The sequence below is a fragment of the Meles meles genome, chromosome X (genome assembly GCF_922984935.1).
Source record: "Meles meles chromosome X, mMelMel3.1 paternal haplotype, whole genome shotgun sequence".
NCBI classification, from domain to species: Eukaryota; Metazoa; Chordata; class Mammalia; order Carnivora; family Mustelidae; genus Meles; species Meles meles.
Genome location: NC_060087.1, coordinates 102,071,956 through 102,082,143, shown reverse-complemented (window position 1 = coordinate 102,082,143; position 10,188 = coordinate 102,071,956). Strand labels below are relative to the sequence as shown.

Sequence of the window (10,188 nt, the reverse complement as noted above, 5' to 3'; positions counted from 1 at the left end):
TAAGGTTACAGGTAAGGAAAAGCACCGTCAAAGACAGAAAAGGGCTAGCAGGAGAGGAGGTGGGAAACCGGCAGACTCTAATACTCCCTAACCGGAAAGACTGAAGAAGGCAAAGGAAGTGGCCATTAGGGTTGGACACTGCTGGAAGGTCAAGTGTGATGCCTGAGAAAAAGGGCCATGATTTTCTACAAATCTTTGATGACCTGGAATTACAGGGACTGGAAGCCAGACTAGGTTGAGAATGGTTACAGCATAGACGTTTGGCAGTGAGAAAAATGGAGACAGGTAAATGGTGAGGAAGGATGATTTTAAATATGAAAACTACTAAAGCATGTTTAGAAGCCAAAAGGAAACCTCAGACCCAAGGGAAGCGATCGTCAGCTAGGTCTCCTGGGAAGGCAGGTGAAAGCAGGGCAGCACAGGGCAGAGCTGGCCTGCAGAGAAGCAGGAGAAGCAATGCCCCGCAGCCGCCAGTCCTGAGCTGGTGTCACTTGCCTCCCTCCCCAGCCTGGGACCTGCAGCCAGGCCTCTCGAGGCTGTGTTCCCATCAACACCTCTCTCGCTCGTTCTACTCGCCCTTGCCAGTCCAACTCGGTAAACCGCGCTTCCCTACACCCCTTACATTTTTCCATTTACATATTCACTTCAGCAAACACTGATCACCAACAGTAGGCTAGGCCCCGGGGGTCCAGAACCCAAGTCCTTGTCTTTGAGAAACCATGGTCTGATGGTGGCAAGAAGCAACTAGAAATAACCAGAGCGTGGTGCACCATGTAAGGAGGGCTAGGATGGCACAGCCAGGTGTGGGCATCACCTGCCCCTAAGCTTCCAAGTGTTGCTGGAGAAAACCCCTCAACCAGATCAACTGGTGAGACTTCAGGAGGGCCCTCCGTCCTGCCCAGCAGTTTAAATCGCACCAACTTCCTTAGCCGCAGGGCCACCTTGCTCCCCCTGGCGGGCTCCCCTGGCTCTCCTGGGAGGGAGAGGGCGAGGACCACTTCCTTGTAATTCATCATTTAAGGTGTCCGTGAACACAGCTGCTGCAAACAACAGGAAAGTAAGCATTCATTCTGTTTTGCCGACTTCAGATAAAGGTTCAGTTTGTTTTTGGGGATAACGACAGGACGGAGACAGCTGAGACGCTGGATATCAGAACATCCGTGGAGCACCTCCTGTGTGTTGGCACGAAGACTACAAGACTACGGTAGCAAACGAGGTCCCCGCCCTCATGATACTTACAGCCCTGGGGTGCTCCCTGCTCTGGTGGACAGTGATGCAAGGGAAGCAGGCAGAAAAATTCAAAGAGGAGGGCAGTGGGGTTAGGTCTTCAAGGCAGGGACAAATGGATGGCTTTGGGTACTCAGGCCTTCAAAATCAGGACCCACACCCCTTTTCCCAGCAGGCAGACAGCAGGTAGTCCCGAGGCAGTAATTCAACTCGTAATTAGTGAAGATCTAACTCTCTGTGCTACTCACAGATGCTAACTTTAATTCCATAGGAGGAAGGTTAGTAAGAGTTTTGTAGCCCGTTTGTTGCTATACAGAAATTCTGCACTTTTTTTTTTATAGAAGATTTTATTTATTTGACAGAAACACAGCGAGAGAGGGAACACAAGCAGGGGGAGTGGGAGAGGGAGAAGCAGGCTTCCTGCTGAACAGAGAGCCCGATGTAGGGCTCAGGGCTCGATCCCAGGACCCTGAGATCATGACCTGAGCTGAAGGCAGACACCTAACGACTGGGCCGCCCAGGCGCCCCAGAAACTCTATTTGTTTTATCTTTTTATGGGTCCTGCCCAGAATTTTCTTTATAATCTCTGGGGCTGTATTCCATACCACGAAAATCTATTACGACCACTTACGTCATTATTAAAGAAAGCAAGGTAGCAAAGTTAGGTTCCCATGTGGTGAATTCTTGGAGAGAATATATTGACAGCTACATACATAGGATTAGCCATCCTTAGAAAACTCACATTTATTCATTCACCAAATAATTTTCAGTAATTATCAAGTTCCTACTATGGAGACGGGTAAATACGTAATTGTCCATTATTACTGTAATAGATGGCATAACATCTGTATTTCCAGACTTTGAGCATCTCTGGCCCTGACCACCCCCCTAACCTCAGAGGCAGCTGCCTACTAGACATCTATGCCCAAATGACCACCACTTATCTCTGGTCCCAAACTGAACTCAGGTTCCTCCCCGTACTGTTTCGTCGAGGATGTCAACCCCCTACCCACTAAGAATTGAGGGTCACACTTGACTCCATCCTCACTCCCTACAGCCAATCACTGTATCGTTTGTCCAATTCCTCCCCTCCCCCCTTCACTGCCCTTGTGCGGGTTCCCATTATTCATTCATTCATTCACTACTTGAGCATACACCATGAGCCATGTATGTTCTAGACTTCGGAGTTCCATCAGTGAACAAAACAAAATTCCTGCCTTCATGGAGCTTATATTCAAGTGGAGAAAGTAAATAAAACAAGCAAAATGAGCATTATCAGAAAGTGACAAGTGCGGGGCACCTGGCAGTCTCAGTCAGTAGAGCATGTGACTCTTGATCTCGGGGTTGGGAGTTCGAGCCTCATGTCAGGTGTAGAGATTACTTAAAAAGAAAGTGGCAGGTGCTTGAGAGAATAAGTCAGGGAGGGGTGCCTGGGTGGCTCAGTCGGGCATCTGCCTTCAGCTCGGGTCGTGATCCCAGTCCTGGGATCAAGCCCCAAGTTGGGCTTCTTGCTCAGCAGGAAGCCTGCTTCTCCCTCTACAGCTCCCCTGTGCTTGTGTTCCCTCTATCCCTATCTGTCATAAATTTAAAAAATAATAATAACTCAGGGAAAGGGGATATGATGTTCATGGTTGGGGTTGAAAGGCCTAAATGAGAAGGTGACTTCGGAGTAAAGACTTGAGAAGGAAATGAGGGAGCTAGCTCCATGGGTATCTGGGGGTACAAGCCTCCAAAGGAAAAAGTATGTGAAAAAGCCCTGGGGTAGGAATGTGCCTGGCCTGCTCAGGCAAAGAGGCCATGACAGCTGGAGTAGAATGGGCAAGGAGAAGGTCAGCCAAAAGGGATGGAGTAAAGTCAGAGCTAACCTGATCCTACAGGTCTGAGTCAAGACTTTCCTTCCCAGTGATATAGGAACCACCGCAAAGTTTTGAGCAGAGGTGTGATATAATCTGACTTGATCTTTTAAAATAAAAGGATCACTCTGGCTGCTGTGTTGAAAACAGACCAACGCAAGGGAAACAAGGACAAAGAGAGGATAAGCTATTGCAGTAATCCAGTGGAGAAATGATGGTTGCCTGGCCCTGGATGGTGGCAGTGGAAATAGCCAGAAGTGACCATATTCCGAACATATTTTGTAGCTAGAGCCCATGGAATTTGCTGACTGATCAGATTTGGGGGGTGAGAGAGTCAAAGATTATCTAAGCAACCGGAAGGATGGAGAAAGAATTCAGATGGGGAAGACTGCAAGAAAAACGGAGTGTGTGCGTATGTGTTTGGAGGTGCAGGGGGCTATCGGGGGCACTCAGTTGTGGACATGTGAAGCCATGAGACTGAGATCACTGTGACAGTAAGCACAGATTGAAGGGAAGAGAGTCGAGGGCTGAGGTCTGGAGCGCTCAAGCATTTAGACATGAGATAGAGAGCCAGAGAAAGAGATTCTGAGGAGCAGTCAGCAAGAGAGGGCCTTATTTCAAGTGAAGGCAGTATTTCAAGGAGACATCAACTAAGACAAATGTAGCCGATAGGTCAAATAAGATCCTAGCAGAGAAATTAACTTAGGATTTAGCAACAGAGAGGTCACTGGTGATCTTGGGAACAGTTTCAGTTCAAGTGATAGGTGAAAACCTGATTGGAGTGCATTCCTGAGAGGACGGGCACCCACTAGGATGCCTATCAAGTTATTTTTGGGGCATGGGGCAGCTGGGTGGCTCAGTGGGTTAAAGCCTCTGCCTTTGGCTTGGATCATGATCCCAGCGTCCTGGGATCAAGACCCGCATGGGGCTCTCTGCCGAGCAGGGAGCTTGCTTCCTCCTCTTTCTTTGCCCGCCTCTCTGCCTACTCGTGATCTCTGTCTGTCAAATAAATAAAATCTTTTAAAAAATAATGTTTTTTAAAAAAATTATTTGGGGGGCACCTGGGTGGCTCAGTTGTTAAGCATCTGCCTTCGACTGGGGGTCATGATCCCAGAGTCCTGGGATTGAGCCCTGCGTTGGGCTCCCTGCTCTGTGGGGAGCCTGCTTCTCCCTTTCCCACTCCCTCTGCTGTGTTCCCTCTCTCAATGTGTCTCTCTCTGTCAAATAAATAAATAAAATCTTTTAAAAATTTTTAAAAATTATTTTTAATGGGAAATAACCAGCATTCTCAAGGATGTGGGAAATGGGAACTTTCCTACATTACTAGGAGGAGTGTAAAATGGTGCAGCAACTGGAAAAAACAGTCTGGCAGTTATGCAGAAGGTTAATCCTTAAGTTGATAAGTGATCATAGGACCCAACATTCCACTACTAAGTATATACCTCAAATCACTGAAAACAGGTACTCAGATAACCGCATGCCGGCCTTTACAGCATGACTCACTATGGCCAAAAAATGGAAGCTGTCCTAGTGTCCGTCAGCTGACCAACAAAATGATATCGTCCATGGGGCGGAATGTTTAGCTGTAAAAAGGAACAAAGTAGTAACACATGCTGAGGACAGAGAAGAGGCTTGAAACTGTCATCTCAGCCACAGGCTGGCCAGCTGTGGACCACACCTGGTAGCTGCCCTTCGGTATACAGCCTGCAAGCTAAGAAGCGTTTTTGTATTTTTATATGGTTGAAAAAAAAAATCAGAAGAATTGCTTGCAACAGCCACAAATTCTCTGCAGTTCAAATAGCGCCTGTAACTAAAATGTTATTAGGACGCGGCCACACCCCTCGGGGTCGGTATTGTCTGGCTGCTACCATGGAGTTGAACGTTTGCAGTAGGCATAGGTCGCTCCGAAGTTAAGATATTTACCAACACAGGAGGTTAGCCAGCCTCCAGTCTAGGCCCTTGCTACTCGAAGTGTGGTTCCACGGCCCAGAAGCACACGCATTACCCAGGAAGTTGTCACAAATGCAGACTCCGAATCTGTATTCTGCCAAGAACCCCAGGTGACTCGTGTGCTCCTGAGAACCCCGGGAAGCGTTGCTCTAGGAGAATGGGAGCGAGGCCGGATGAGAAGGACATAGGGCTAGTGCTGGGGGCAGCCGAGGCGGAGAGCGGCAAGAGAGTGAGAATGGGCTAACGCCAAGGTCAGGGGTATGGCGAGGGATGGAGTGGCTGCGGAGTGAGGAGAACACGATCCCTGGAGGAGAGGAGGCAAGCGGCTGGGGGCATCCTCGTGCATGTTGCACTCCCGAGCACTGGGACGACAGTGGTGTCCGAGAGAGGGCTAGGAGGCAGGAGCTAAGTTGGCAAGGAGTGGGAGGGAGACACTCAGGAACCGCAACAAAAGAGAACACAGCCCCAACCCCCTCCATGGGTCTCTTTGTTTCCACTCCTACCGCTGCCCCCATCTGCTCTCCACACAGCCTCCGGGCAGGATCTCTCTAAAACACCTCCGTGAGTGCCGCTTACCTTCCAAAGCTTTCAGTGGCTCCCATTTGCCTTCGACTGTTATTTTGAAACCATACTGAGGAACCTTCTCGGCCGGGCCCAAGTGCTTCAGGGGTTCCTCAAAACAAGAAGTGTCCAGGCCAAACAATGAAGATGTAAACTGCCCCAAGGAGCCCGTTCCCGTCTGCTGGCTGGTTGATGTACCAGACCCCATTCATGCATTCTTCTGATGTGTACTGAGCACCTTCTGTGAGGCACGAGTCTGGGCTCAGGGAAGATAGCTGCGAACAAAACACAAGACCTCACAGGATTTTCATTCTAGGGAGGGAGGCAGACAAGAAAAAAAGAAAACATATGCCAGCCAGATGTGTTCTACAGAGAAGACAAAGGAGTAGGGGCAGGGAATGCTGGGTCGGGGAGCAGAAGCTGCCGTTGTAGACAGACCGGTGGTTAGGGAAAGCCTCACTGGGAAAGCGATATGCGAATCAAGCCTTAGAGAGACTGATGGGCAGAAGCTTCCAGATAGAGGGCACAGCGAGTGCAAAGTCCCCTGAGATGGGATCGTCACTGGCCAGCACGGCTGAAGCAGAGTGAACTGAAGGCAAGAGCGGCTGGAGAAGTAAGAGGGAGGGAAGGGAGGGTCTGATGGCGTGTGTCCCTTGCAGGCCACTGTAAGGACTTGGATTGTCATCCAGAGTGAGGTGACGAGCCATTAGAGCCACTTTAAGATTTTATTTATTTGACAAGAGAGAGAGATCACAAGCAGGCAGAGAGGCAGGCAGAGAGAGAGGAGGAAGCAGTCTCCCCGCAGAGCAGAGAGCCACTTTAATACGAGTGACACAATGGGACAGGTTTTTAACAGGATCACTCTGGTTGCTGTACTGAGAAGAAACTGGACGGGGTAGGGTCGAAAAAGGGAGGAGAGGGGCACCTGGGTGGCTCAGTCATTAAGCATCTGCCTCGGCTCAGGTCATGATCCCAGGGTCGCGGGATCGAGCCCCGCATCAGGCTCCCTGCTCTGTGAGGAGCCTGCTTCTCCTTCTCTCCATCCGCCCCTCTCCCTGCTTGTACTATCTCTCTCTGTGTCAAATAAATGAGTAAGAAATCTTAAAAAAAAAAAAAAAAGAAAAGAAGGAGAAGGCGAAGGCGAAGAAGAAGAAGAAAAAGTAGTAGTAGTAGTAGAAGTAGAAGTAGAGGTCAAAGTCTAAGTCCAAGTCCAAGTCACAGTTTGTTGGCCTCCAGGATCAAGCTCAGCCTCCCGGGCCTGCCCTAGGAGGCCCACGATACCGGGTCCGGGTCCGACACGTTTGCAAACATAGAGTTCCCTCTTCCCGGAAAGCCATCCCTCGCTCCCTTTCTCTGCCCCTTCCCATTCCTTCATCCGGATTTCCCACAGGCAGCCACTTCTCTGAAGACCTTTTCCCTGACCTTCTCCTGCCCGGGCTGGGGAAAGGGGTGCTCTGTGCTCTCCCGGGATCCCATTCACCACTCGCAGCACATGGGCCACCCTGGGCTGGAAATGATAGCACCGTCCATCCCGCTACTGCACACGGTACGGGCATGCGACTTGTCCAGCCAGTGCACGCATTGTTCCGCACCCTCTCCGCTTCCTCCAGAGGCCTTCACCCCCTGCACAAGGCCGGGGTGCCTCGTTTCCTGCACTCCGCCCCACCTGCCATGCGCCCCCTTGCTCTCATCCATCCCCCTCACGGGCTCTCTCTTGTATGGGCCAGGCTACTTTGATCATAGGAAGACAGTGGTGGGGCTTATTCAAATGATGTGAATATCTGAGGTGTCATGAAATGAAAATATTCAGGGAGCGCCTGGGTGGCTCAGTCGGTTGAGTGGCCGACTCCTGGTTTCGGCTTCAGTCATGACCTTGGGGTCATGGGATCGAGCTCCGGGTCTGGCTCCACACTCAGTGAGGGAGTATGCTTGAGATTCTCTCTTTCCCTCCCCTTCTGTCCCTCCCCCTGCTCCTGCTCGCTCGCTCCCCCTCTCTCAAATAAATAAATAAATCTTAAGGGGAAAAAAAAGAGAAAATATCCAGCTATTTCCCCAAAGAAACAATGGAGGGAGAACTCAGCAGCTAAGAAAAATTACCTGCGGGGACGAAATAGTCGATGGGGTGGCCGGGGCCGACTGGGGTGGCAGAAAAGTCCTCTGTGAACCGTTTCATCTACAGCTTTGTCTGTAGACCCGGGTAGATGTGTTTTTAACTTTACATTGAAACAGAACACCCACACAGGAAAGGTCACGGACCCAGAGGGTACAGCTAGATGAACCGTCACCAAAGTGAACACACCGGCGGATACAGCACCCAGAGCGAGGAACGGAATATGACCAGCGCTCCCCACCCTGCAAGGGATCACCACTACCCTGACTTCTCATGGCACAGGGTCCCTTCTCCTGGCTTGGGTGTTTCGATAAATGGAATCATACAGCACTCGTGCTTTTGTCTGGCTTCCTTTTTACCAGTACTTGTGGATGTTTCTGAGATCAGCACCGCCACCCTGGGTAGTTGGGAGTTTGTTGTCATTGCTGGAGAGGAAAGGGTGGCAAATGTTTTAGTCTTTTTTAAAAAATATTTTATTTATTTATTTGACACAGAGAGAGAGATCACAAGCAGGCACAGAGGCAGGCAGAGCGGGGCAGGGAAGCAGGCTCCCCGCGGAGTAGAGAGCCCAATGTGGGACTCAATCCCAGGACCCTGAGATCATGACCTGAGCCGAAGGTAGCCGCTTAACTAACTGAGCCACCCAGGCGTCCCAAATATTTACAGAATTTAGAAACTTAATTTACAAAAAAACATTGTCTCTTCATGTCTTTCGTCTTCCCTCCCACTGCAGGAAATGACTGTTCTTTTCAAGGGAAGCTCCTCTCCAATGCCCTTCAGCCCGCCACGTGTCCCCACTATACCTGCACTTCCTTGCAACTTTAATCTCTCTCCTTCCCATCTCCTTCTCCACAGATCTACCAAAAACAACCAGCTCTGGAGCTCACCACCCTAAAGATCCTTCTTTATCTCCTTCTCTTCACTCACAAACATCTTAAAAGCCTCTCGTCCCTGGGGCGCCTGGCCTGGGTGGCTTAGTGGGTTGAGGCCTCTGCCTTCGGCTCAGGTCATGATCCCAGTATCCTGGGATCGAGTCCCGGGATCGAGTCCTGCATCGGGCTCTCTGCTCAGGGAGAAGCCTGCTTCCTCCTCTCTCTCTGCCTACTTGTGATTTCTCTCTGTCAAATAAATAAAATATTTAAAAAAAAAAAAGCATCTCGTCCCCTCAAGCCCCGCCCCACCTCACTGCTCACTCTCTCCCCTTCTCACCACCTTCTCACCTCCCATCTGCAGGGGCCCACCTTTCACAGGCACCAGGGAGCACCTGAGGGCAAATCCTGGAGCCCCTTCACAGCCCTTTTCCCTTCTGACACCTGTGGGACCCAGCTCTGCTAGATTCTGGTCCCCGAAACTTGCCTCCCGCACTCTGGTGACATGCTGCGCCTTCGGGTACAGCGCCCTCCTCCCCAACTGCTCATGTCCTCATCCCACCTGTATTCATCTGCTAGGGATACCCTAACAAAACGCCAGACTGGGTGCCTCAAAGGACCGAAACTTCTCACGGTTCTGGAGGCTAGAAGGCCACAGTCCAGGCATCAGCGGGTCTGGTTTCTCCTGAGGCCTGACTGGCTTGCAGAGGGCTGGCCACCTTCCACTGTGTTCTCACATGGTCTCTGAGCGTCCCTGCTGTCTTCCTGTGTGTCCTACTCTCTTCTGATAAGAACACCAGGCGGATTGGACTAGGGTCCACAGGAGCAAGCCTCATCTTCACTTAATCCCCTCTGTTAAGGCCCTGCCTCCAAATAGTCACATTCTCAGGGACTAGGCTAGGACTCCCACGTACAAATTACAGGGGAACTCAAGTCAGCCCATAACACCACCCCCCCGCTTCTAAGGCTGGATTCAAATGCCACCTCCTCCCCTTAGCTAGCAATCAGCACCCCTTCAACATTCTTGTAATTGTTTATTTGGTTCCTAGCACTGTCTGCCCTGTTACAACACAAGGGAACGAAATTAATCACAGCTGCCGTGTACGGAGCTGGACGGCGGTCATGGGCCAGGTGGATATGAACGCAGGGCTTCATAGGTGCTTGACGTGTCTGACCGGTGATCACGAAGCCTCGCCAGAGCGCTGGCAGTTAAGTAGTAGTGTTTATCCCCATTTTCCGGAAGAGAGAACTGAGGCACGGACAGGCTGGGCGATGGATCCAAGGTCACGTGGCTCGTGCGTTTCGCTGTTGGTATTTGAATTCCGGGCATCCTGGCTTCAGAGTTGGCCAGCCTTCACTTAGTGCCCTTTTTAGTTCAACAGATACCTGGGCCTACCATGTGTTGGGCTTGGATCTTGGTGCTGGGGGTATGGGAGCAGACAAATCTGACAAAAAAAAAAACAAAAAAACAAAAAACAAAACACCCTGCCCTCATGGAGGCTCGTGGTAATGGGACAGTTCTGTATTTTATCATGGTGGTAGTTCCGCGAGTTACCCATGGGATAAAACTATATAGAACCAGACACACACACACACAGACAAGTGCATATATAACTGG

The 10,188-nt window shown here is 50.5% G+C and overlaps 1 long non-coding RNA gene across 1 annotated transcript in view; it reads right to left on the bottom strand.

Annotated features, from left to right (window-relative positions):
- The window catches only part of LOC123934889, a 29,812-nt gene that overhangs the window by 15,691 nt on the left and 3,933 nt on the right, over positions 1–10,188 (bottom strand). The window contains exon 2 of the long non-coding RNA XR_006816843.1: positions 5,607–5,866. This is a non-coding gene — a long non-coding RNA (uncharacterized LOC123934889). The remainder of the gene's footprint in view (positions 1–5,606; positions 5,867–10,188) is intronic.